This window comes from Pseudorca crassidens, chromosome 3 (assembly GCF_039906515.1).
Source record: "Pseudorca crassidens isolate mPseCra1 chromosome 3, mPseCra1.hap1, whole genome shotgun sequence".
Taxonomy (NCBI): domain Eukaryota; kingdom Metazoa; phylum Chordata; class Mammalia; order Artiodactyla; family Delphinidae; genus Pseudorca; species Pseudorca crassidens.
Genome location: NC_090298.1, coordinates 78,592,493 through 78,603,608, shown reverse-complemented (window position 1 = coordinate 78,603,608; position 11,116 = coordinate 78,592,493).

Sequence of the window (11,116 nt, the reverse complement as noted above, 5' to 3'; positions counted from 1 at the left end):
TATACATGTCAATCCCAATCGCCCAATTCAGCACACCCCCACCCCCACCCCCGCTTTCCCCCCTTGGTGTCCATACGTTTGTTGCCTACATCTGTGTCTCTATTTCTACCCTGCAAACTGGTTCATTTGTACCATTTTCTAGGTTCCACATATATGCGTTAATATACGATATTTGTTTTTCTCTTTCTAACTTACTTCACTCTGTATGACAGTCTCTAGATCCATCCACGTCTCAACAAATGACCCAATTTCATCCCTTTTTATGGCTGAGTAATATTCCATTGTATATATGTACCACATCTTCTTTATCCATCTGTCTGTTGATGGGCATTTAGGTTGCTTCCATGACCTGGCTATTGTAAATAGCGCTGAATGAATATTGGGGTGCATGTGTCTTTGTGAATTATGGTTTTCTCTGGGTATATGCCCAGTAGTGGGATTGCTGGATCATATGGTAATTCTATTCTTAGTTTTTTAAGGAACCTCAATACTGTTCTTCATAGTGGCTGTATCAATTTACATTCCCAACAACAGTGCAAGAGGGTTCCCTTTCCTCCACGCCCTCTCCAGCATTTATTGTTTGTAGATTTTCTGATGATGCCCATTCTAATTGGTGTGACATGATACCTCATTGTAGTTTTGATTTGCATTTCTCTAATAATTAGTGATGTTGAGTAGCTTTTCATGTGCTTCTTGGCCATCTGTATGTCTTCTTTGGAGAAATGTCTATTTAGGTCTTCTGCCCATGTTTAGATTGGGTTGTTTGTTTTTTTAATATTGAGCTACATGAGCTGTTTATATATTTTGGAGATTAATCCTTTGTCCGTTGATTCGTTTGCAAATATTTTCGCCCATTCTGAGAGTTGTCTTTTCATCTTGTTTATGGTTTCCTTTGTTGTGCAAAAGCTTTGAAGTTTCATTAGGTCCCATTTGTTTATTTTTGTTGTTATTTCCATTACTCTAGGAGGTGGATCAAAAAAGATCTTGCTGTGATTTATGTCAAAGAGTGTTCTTCCTATGTTTCCCTCTAAGAGTTTTATAGTGTCGGGTCTTACATTTAGGTCTCTAATCCAGTTTGAGTTTATTTTTGTGTATGGTGTTAGGGAGTGTTCTAATTTCCTTCCTTTACATGTAGTTGTCCAGTTTTCCCAGCACCACTTACTGAAGAGACTTTCTTTTCTCCATTGTATATCCTTGCCTCCTTTGTTATAGATTAGTTGACCATAGGTGCATGGGTTTATCTCTGGGCTTTCTATCTTGTTCCATTGATCTATATTTCTGTTTTTGTGCCAGTACCATATTGTCTTCATTACTGTAGCTTTGTAGTATAGTCTGAAGTCAGGGAGTCTAATTCCTCCAACTCCGCTTTTTTCTCTCAAGACTGCTTTGGCTATTTGGGGTCTATTGTGTCGCCATACAAATTTCAAGATTTTTTGTTCTAGTTCTGTAAAAAATGCCATTGGTATTTTGATAGGGATTGCATTGAATCTGTAGATTGCTTTGGGTAGTATAGTCATTTTCACAATATTGATTCTTCCAATCCAAGAACATGGTATATCTCTCCATCTGTTGGTATCATCTTTATTTCTTTTGTCAGTGTCTTATAGTTTTCTGCATACAGGTCTTTGTCTCCCTAGGTAGATGTATTCCTAGGTATTTTATTCTTTTTGTTGCAATGGTAAATGGGAGTGTTTCCTTAATTTCTCTTTCAGATTTTTCATCATTAGTGTATAGGAACACAAGAGATTTCTGTGCATTAATTTTGTATCCTGCAACTTTACCAAATTCATTGATTAGCTCTAGCAGTTTTCTGGTGGCATCTTTGGGATTCTCTATGTATAGTATCATGTCATCTGCAAACAGTGACGGTTTTACTTCTTCTTTTCCAATTTGTATTCCTTTTATTTCTTTTTCTTGTCTGATTGCCATGGCTAGGACTTCCAAAACTATGTTGAATAATAGTGGTGAGAGTGGACATCCTTGTCTTGTTCCTGATCTTGGAGGAAATGCTTTCAGTTTTTCACCATTGAAAATGAGGTTTGTTGTGAGTTTGTCATACATGGCCTTTATTATGTTGAGGTAGGTTCCCTCTATGACCACTTTCTGGAGAGTTTTTATCATAAATGGGTGTTTAATTTTGTCAAAAGCTTTTTCTGCGGCTATTGAGATGGTCATATGGTTTTTCTTCTTCAATTTGTTAATGTGGTGTATCACATTGTTTGATTTGCATATATTGAAGAATCCTTGCATCCCTGGGATAAATCCCACTTGATCATGGTGTATGATCCTTTTAATGTGTTGTTGGATTCTATTTGCTAGTAATTTGTTGAGGATTTTTGCATTTATATTCATCAGTGATATTGGTCTGTAATTTTCTTTTTTTGTAGTATCTTTCTCTGGTTTTGGTATCAGGGTGATGGTGGCCTCATAGAATGAATTTGGGAGTGTTCCTTCCTCTGCAATTTTTGGAAGAGTTTGAGAAGGATGGCTGTTAGCTCTTCTCTAAATGTTTGATAGAATTCACCTGTGAAGCCATCTGGTCCTGGACTTTTGTTTGTTGGAAGATTTTTAATCACAGTTTCAATTTCATTACTTGTGATTGGTCTGTTCATATTTTCTATTTCTTTCTGGTTCAGTCTTGGAAGGTTATACCTTTCTAAGAATTTGTCCATTTCTTCCAGGTTGTCCATTTTATTGGCATAGAGTTGCTTGTAGTAGTCTCTTAGAATGCTTTGTATTTCTGTGGTGTCTGTTGTAACTTCTCCTTTTTCATTTTTAATTTTATTGATTTGAGTCCTCTCCCTCTTTCTCTTGATGAGTCTGGCTAATGGTTTATTAATTTCGTTTATCTTCTCAAATAACCAGCTTTTAGTTTTATTGATCTTTGTTTCTATTTCATTTATTTCTGCTCTGATTTTATGATTTCTTTCCTTCTGCTAACTTTGGTTTTTCTTTGTTCTTCTTTCTCTAGTTCCATTAGGTGTATGGTTAGATTGTTTATTTGAGATGTTTCTTGTTTCTTGAGGTAGGCATGTATAGCTATAAACTTTCCTCTTAGAACTGCTTTTGCTGCATCCCATAGGTGTTGGATCGTCATGTTTTCATTGTTATTTGTCTCTAGGTATTTTTTGATTTCCTCTTTGATTTCTTCAGTGATCTCTTGGTTATTTAGTAACGTATTGTTTAGCCTCCATGTGTTTGTGTTTTTTACATTTTTTTCCCCTGTTTTTCATTCCTAATCTCATAGTGCTGTGGTCAGAAAAGATGGTTGATATGATTTCAATTTTCTTAAATTTACTGAGGCTTGATTTGTGACCCAAGATGTGATCTATCCTGGAGAATGTTCCGTGAACACTTGACAAGAAATTGTAATCTGCTTTTATTGGATGGAATGTCCTATAAATATCAATTAAATCTATCTGGTCTATTGTGTCATTTAAAGCTTCTGTTTCCTTATTTATTTTCATTTTGGATGATCTGTCCATTGGTGTAAGTGAGGTGTTAAAGTCCCCCACTATTATTGTGTTACTGTCAATTTCCTCTTTTAGAGCTGTTAGCGGTTGCGTTATGTATTGAGGTGCTCCTATGTTGAGTGCATATATATTTATAATTGTTATATCTTCTTCTTGGATTGATCCCTTGATCATTATGTAGTGTCCTTCCTTGTCTGTTGTAACATTCTTTGTTTTAAAGTCTATTTTATTTGATATGAATATTGCTACTCCAGGTTTCTTTTGATTTCCATTTGCATGGAATATCTTTTTCCAACCCCTCACTTTCAGCCTGTATGTGTCCCTAGGTCTGAAGTGGGTCTCTTGTAGACAGTGTATATATGGGTCTTGTTTTTGTATCCATTCAGCAAGCTTGTTTCTTTTGGTTGGAGCATTTAATGCATTCATGTTTAAGGTGATTATCAATATGTATACTCCTATCATTTTCTTAATTGTTTTGGGTTTGTTTTTGCAGGTCCTTTTCTTCTCTTGTGTTTCCTACTTAGAGAATTTCCTTTAGCATTTGTTGTAGAGCTGTTTTGGTGGTGCTGAATTCTCTTAGCTTTTGCTTGTTTGTAAAGCTTTTGATTTCTCCATTGAATCTGAATGGGATTCTTCCAGGATAGAGTAATCTTGGTTGTTCCCTTTCATCACTTTAAGTATATCATGCCACTCCCTTCTGGCTTGTAGAGTTTCTGCTGAGAAATCAGCTGTTAACCTTATGGGAGTTCCCTTGTATGTTATTTGTCATTTTTCCCTTGCTGCTTTCAATAATTTTTCTTTGTCTTTAATTTTTGCCAATTTGACTATTATGTGTCTCAGCGTGTTTCTCCTTGGGTTTCTCCTGTATGGGACTCTCTGCACTTCCTGGACTTGGGTGCCTGTTTCGTTTCCCATGTTAGGGAAGTTTTCCATTGTAATCTCTTCAAATATTTTCTTGGGTCCTTTCTTTCTCTCTTCTCCTTCTGGGACCGTTATAATGCGAACGTTATTGCATTTAATGTTGTCCCAGAGGTCGCTTAGGCTGTTTTCATTCTTTTTTCTTTATTCTGTTCCGCAGCAGTGAATTCCACCATTCTGTCTTTGAGGCCACTTATCCGTTCTTCTGCCTCAGTTATTCTGCTACTGATTGCTTCTAGTGCAGTTTTCACTTCAGTTATTGTATTGTTCATTGCTGTTTGTTTGTTCTTTAATTCTTCTAGGTCTTTGTTAAACATTTCTTGCATCTTCTTGATCTTTGCCTCCATTCTTTTTCCGAGGTCCTCGATCATCTTCACTATCATTATTATGAATTCTTTTTCTGGAAGGTTGCCTATCTCTACTTCATTTAGTTGTTTTTCTGGGGTTTTATCTTGTTCCTTCATCTGGTACATAGCCCTCTGCCTTTTCGTCTTGTCTATCTTTCTGTGAATGTGTTTTTTGTTCCACAGGTTGCAGGACTGTAGTTCTTCTTGCTTCTGCTGTCTGCCCTCTGGTGGATGAGGCTATCTAAGAGGCTTGTGGAAGTTTCCTGATGGGAGAGACTGGTGGTGGGTAGAGCTGGCTGTTGCTCTGGTGGGCAGAGCTCAGTAAAACCTTAATCCACTTGACTGCTGATGGGTGGGGCTGGGCTCCCTCCATGTTGGTTGTTTGGCCTGAGGCAACCCAACACTGGAGCCTACCCTGGGCTCTTTGGTGGGGCTAATGGCGGACTCTGGGAGGGCTCACGCCAAGGAGTACTTCCCAGAACTTCTGTTGCCAGTGTCTTTGTCCTCACGGTGAGACACAGCCCCCCCCCACCTCTGCAGGAGACCCTCCAACAGTAGCAGGTAGGTCTGGTTCAGTCTTCCCTGGGGTCACTGCTCCTTCCCCTGGGTCCCAATGCACACACTACTTTGTGTGTGCCCTCCAAGAGTGGAGTCTCTGTTTACCCCAGTCCTGTCAGAGTCCTGCAATCAAATCCCGCTAACCTTCAAAGTCTGATTCTCTAGGAATTCCTCCACCCATTGTCAGACCCCCAGGTTGGGAAGCCTGACATGAGGCTCTCAGAACCTTCACTTCAGTGGGTGGACTTCTGTAGTATAAGTATTCTCCATTTTGTGAGTCACCCACCCAGCAGTTATGGGATTTGATTTTATTGTGATTGTGCCCCTCCTACCATCTCATTGTGGCTTCTCCTTTGTCTTTGGATGTGGGGTATCTTTTTTGGTGAGTTCTAGTGTCTTCCTGTCGATGATTATTCAGCAGCTGTTGTGATTCTGGTGTTCTCGCAAGAGGGAAGGAGAGCACGTCCTACTCTGCCATCTTGGTTCTAGATAGTACATTTTTTAAAATGAGGACGTTAGAGGTGTGTGTGCATGTGTATTTGGGGTGTGTGTGTGTGTGTGTGTGTGTGTGTGTGTGTGTTTTAAACCAGAAGAGCTGACAAGACTAACCACATGCTTTACAGGAAGGAACAAAATAATGAACTGTTAGGTTCTCTGAATGGGGCATGTGAACTAAACTGACAATAGACAGATTAACAGGAGAAAAGGCATACAAATTTTATTGATTTTTTTTTAAAAAACATGCACAGAGTCCTTTACAAAAAAGAAATGAAAACTACAAAGATTCAGACTCAGGTACTTATATACCATTGTAACAAAGGACTATACATTGTGGAGGAGAGACTAGACAAAGGAAAGGGAATTTGGGGCTTCTAGGCCAATAAATTGTGGGAAAGTGACTAGGAGACACATAGGGGGAACTAACGGAGTGTGAAAGGTTTTTTAGTAAGGTTTGTCTATACACAGTCCTGTGCTTGCTCTATGTCACCAGTGATAAGGGCCGCTCTCATTCTGGTACAGGGGGTGGGTGGAATTTATGCTCTGCTTTTAGGCAGAAAGGGGGAGAGCAGAGAGCTCTTCTTGCATCTCTTGTTTCTAAATTGCCTTCAGCTCAAAATAATCAATATGCCAAACTGGTACATTTTGGGGTGGTATATCCTGATCCAACAGCCCAGAAACTTCCAAAATGTTTGCACTGGATAGATCACACACATACCCACAAAATCCCTGAGAATTTGCAGTAATAAAGTGGCCCTCATTCAGGTTTGCATAACAAACTCATATTATCACTGAGAATTAATTTTAGAGTGGTCTCTGGCAAATGCCTTGAAGAAGAATTCACTAATTCTTTCTGGGAATGAACTTTCAGCTGATCCTTCCTTCCCAAGCACATATGGAACATTCACAGAAATTGAATACATGCTTCGCTCAAGATAAAACTCGACACATGTCAGAGAACTGATATCACACATTACATTCTCTGACCAACATGCAATTAAATGAGAAATTAGTAACAAAATAACTAAAAATATCCCATACTTTTAGAAATTTAAAAAAACACATACTTCAAATAAGTCATGGATCACAGAAGAAATCATAATATAAATCAGAACATATTACTAAACAGTAACAAGAAATATTATATCAACACTCAGGGGATACACAGCCCCTTGTTTAAATTTCATCCATTATGTCAAATCAACAGATTAAGGGTTAGTGTTTTTTTTTCTGACAGTTTGATTCTTTTGCTTGAAACATAGTTACCATTCTTTTTAGGGACATTTCATCAAAAATTGATCACTTTTCAGTGACTACTTTGTAATCAGAGTCAATTATTGTTTCCTGGAAAAAAACTTAAATGTATTAAAAGACTTTCATAGAGCAGCAACCACCAGTTAGTTTAGAGGACAGAACCGTGAGTATGAGAGCAAAAGGTTTAATATCTTAGTTTTGTGGTTATTTTTGATGGTCAGACCATAATCTGACTCCCACTTGGATCCTGACACTCTGTCCCATTTCTGACTGGAAACCCCTAGAATTGTGCTTCTGTGTTGTCTCTTTGCACAATGCCTCGGTTTCCCAGCTTCCTCCTCGAATGTGCCTCTGCAGAATCATCCTCCGCCCCTGCCACCCCAAGAGTATGTAGTGTCAAGCCACAACCTAGTTCCATCCTCTCCCTTCTCTATTTGCTATTCTTGGAAACAATCTGCAATGCCCTGATGGAGGGAATCCACAATATGGTTTCTATGTTGCATGAACATCCACAGGGGGAAAGCACTGGGCATCGCCATTACCTCTTTTACTGGCTGTGAAGTGATGCTCTTGTATTTCATGGTTCTCCCGACTAAGGACTGTTCCAAAGTGCCTAGAACACATCCTACATGTCTTTGATATTTTTGTAGCCATATGCTTTATATTCCTTTCTTCTAGATTTTCCCAGTGTAGCTTGTGTGTCTCCATGGTTGACCTGTCATGTATAGACTGAGAAAAAGTAAATACTTAACACAGGAATTATAAGACCTATTTGAGAGATCTGCTGGTTTTCATTTGGCTTCTCACTAAGTGCTCCCATTCATGAGCACAGAGAATTCTCATTCTATGGTTCTCAAAACATGGCAAAGTCCATTGATTTTTCTGACACAGATGGAAAACTGCTGTAGATTAATAAAGCAATGAACCATGAGAACCACAGTGCTGAAAAAAGTATTTTTTAAAAAGCACTAGGTTTTGTTTTATAAAATCAGAAGAATAAGATCCCAGTTCTTTTTCTGACATTTACTTTTGCAGGCCTTGGGCAAATCATTCAACCTAACTGAGTCTTTGATCCCTCATTTGTAAAATGGGGGAGGAGGAAGGAGGGAAGTATATTAGTCTACCTCTAAGGTCACATTGAAAGTAAAAAATTCTAGGGTTGTGAGAATTCTATCCTTACATAAGCACTTTGGAATAATAATTACAACAATAGTGGCTGCCCTGGGTATAAAGCTTGTGTCTAGGGAATTCTGCTGAGTGTCCTTCACAGCAGCCCAGCAACATGGGCCCTTTGGAGCCAAGAAGACTGAGACACACATCTTTAACCACTGCATCCCACCTGTGGCCTATGGCCATGAATTTTAACTTTTAGTGTTCTGTTAATATATCTCCATAAGACAATTAAAAATCAAAACCAACAAACAAAAAGCATGTGTATTTTAGGAAAAGAGGGAGGTGCCCCGCTTTCCCCCCACTTTCACTCGCTGTACCTTATTGTGATCTTGGAGCTTCTCCCTCAGGACTTCTTGGCCACATTTTTCACAGTGAACTTTTCCAAGATGCTTCTGTTGAAAGTGATACTTCAGAGCCGTGCAGTTGACAAAATCACTCCCGCAGCACTCACAGTTGTAGGATTTAAGAGCCCACATCCTTTCCCAATGAAATATTGGGTTTAGATTCTGTTGATGACAAAAAATAAAAAAAAGAAAAAGATAAGCCCTTTGAAGAAAATCCAGTCCCTTACAGTTAACTAGAATAAAGATAATGTTATTTCTAGTGTGCTAATTTGTGCTCTATCACTTGTTTTCCAAGAAATTTTTTCCTCATTGAAATCAAATATGATATCATGAAAATATCCACTTAAATCAGCTGCTTGTAACTTGAGTTTATAAACATGAAGGAGGCTGTAAAACCAATACAAACAAATGCAAAATTGTGGCTGTGTAGGTATGTATGTACATTTTTCTAAAAAGAGTTTCAAATGAATCAGTGACCTAAGAGATGTTAACTGCTGATTTAGGTATTATCTTTACTCAGGGACTCTCTGAGAGGCATTGTTTCTTCAATTTTTACCACCCAATGAATTCCCATATTGGGAAAATTATCATGAGTGATGATTTCTACATATCTTTCAATTAACTCTCTGTTTTTGTTTTTGTTTTTTTTTTGTGTGTGTGTATTTTTTTGTGGTACGCGGGCCTCTCACCGCTGCGGCCTCTCCCGTCGCGGAGCAACAGGCTCCGGACGCGCAGGCTCAGCGGCCATGGCCCACGGGCCCAGCCGCTCCGCGGCACGCGGGATCCTCCCGGACCGGGGCACGAACCCGCGTCCCCCGCATCGGCAGGCGGACCCTCAACCACTGCGCCACCAGGGAAGCCCTGTTTTTGTTTTTTTTAAGTAAAGTAGTTTAAAAAAATAGGCAGAAGTTTGTACCAAGAGACGCAGTCTGGAAGATGTTGGCGATTCTACTCTAGCTGGCTGCTTCTGACACTGTTTATTTCCTTGTTGCTAAGAGCTCTACTTGCATTTGTACTCACTTGTCTGAAGCTTAGAGCTCCTTCCTCAGAGGTAAGCATTATGGGATTTGTAGTTACCAGGTTCTTAGCAAGTGGTTAGATTAACTTTTTCTAAGTGTACGCACAGATTATTTTGCATCTGCTACTGTAGCAAATTACCACAAACTTGAATGGCTTAAACATATAAAATTATTGTCTTATAGTTCCATAGGTCAGAAGTCTGACATGGGTCACACCAGGCTAAAATCAAAGTGTTGGCCAGGCTGCATTCCTTTCTGGAGGCTCTGGTTAAGATCCACTTCCTGCTTTTTCTAGCTTCTAGAGGTTACCCACATTCCTTGGCTGGTGGCCCCCTTCCTCCATCTTCAAAGCCAGCAAAAGCCAGTGGGATCCTGTTCACAACCAAGTATTCTGATCTCCTCTTCTCTCTCCCTCTCCACACTTAAGGACCCTTGTGACTCCATTGGGCTCAACTAGATACTCCAGGATAATCTCCCCATTTTAAGGTCAGCTATTAACAACCTTAATGCTATCTGAAAACTTAATTCCCCTTTGCCATGTAACGTAACAAATGCAAATCCTCCAGAGATTAACATGTGGACATCTTTGGGGGACCATTTTTTACCCACCACATTGTAGTTCTAAACTTCAGTCAGAAGCAGAAATAAATCCGAAATGTATCTGTATAAGATGGAAGAAAAGCAACCTGTTTTCACTCCTTACAAAAACTTCGGTGCTTAATTGGTTTTGGAGTCTTTGTCAAACAAATTTAGAGCTGCTGGATGATCTGCTACTGAGCACGTGCACTTTTCACTGAGGGGTGGTACAGTGCTCCAACTATAGGTCCTGTCACATTAGGAAGATGTGAAAGCAATTTAGTGGGTCGTGACCAGCACTTTAAAATATCAAATGGAATAAAACTAAAGATTATTGAACATAGTGAAGGTAAATAATGATTTGCAAAACATTTTTGCAGCTAAACATATACATACATGTACTGGGTTGCAAGGTAAAATGCATTTAAAAAAAATCTCAATTACACTAACTGGTTTATTGCATATCTTCTTTAAAACAAAAGAAAGATTTTATTTTCCTTTTTTCTGCATCCTCCATTTCCATTCCCCTCCTTCTCCTCCATAGGCAAACATTATAACGTGTTTAATGTATTATCTTTTTTATTATATGTATGTTCTTCCAAAATCTACCTTACTTTGGGTGCTTGTTTTTTATAATTTATATAAAATTAAACAAATTAAAAAGACACTATCTATACTCCGGTTCATTCCTTTTAACTGCTACAGAATAATCTGTGGTGGTATCTACTACATTTACTCTATGTCTTTCTCTGGGTACAAGTCAAAAACATTTGAAAGCCACTGGTCTGGTGTGTACATCCAGGATTCATTGGAGAACTCTTGAAACAGCACTGGAAGTTTTCTTCATCCAAAGCACATGTCTAAACTCTCTGCTGAATTTTCCTTTTCCTAATAGCCATTAAGATCTTGGATGTCACTGTTCTCGACCTTGCATTCATCTACAAGTTTTTGTATAA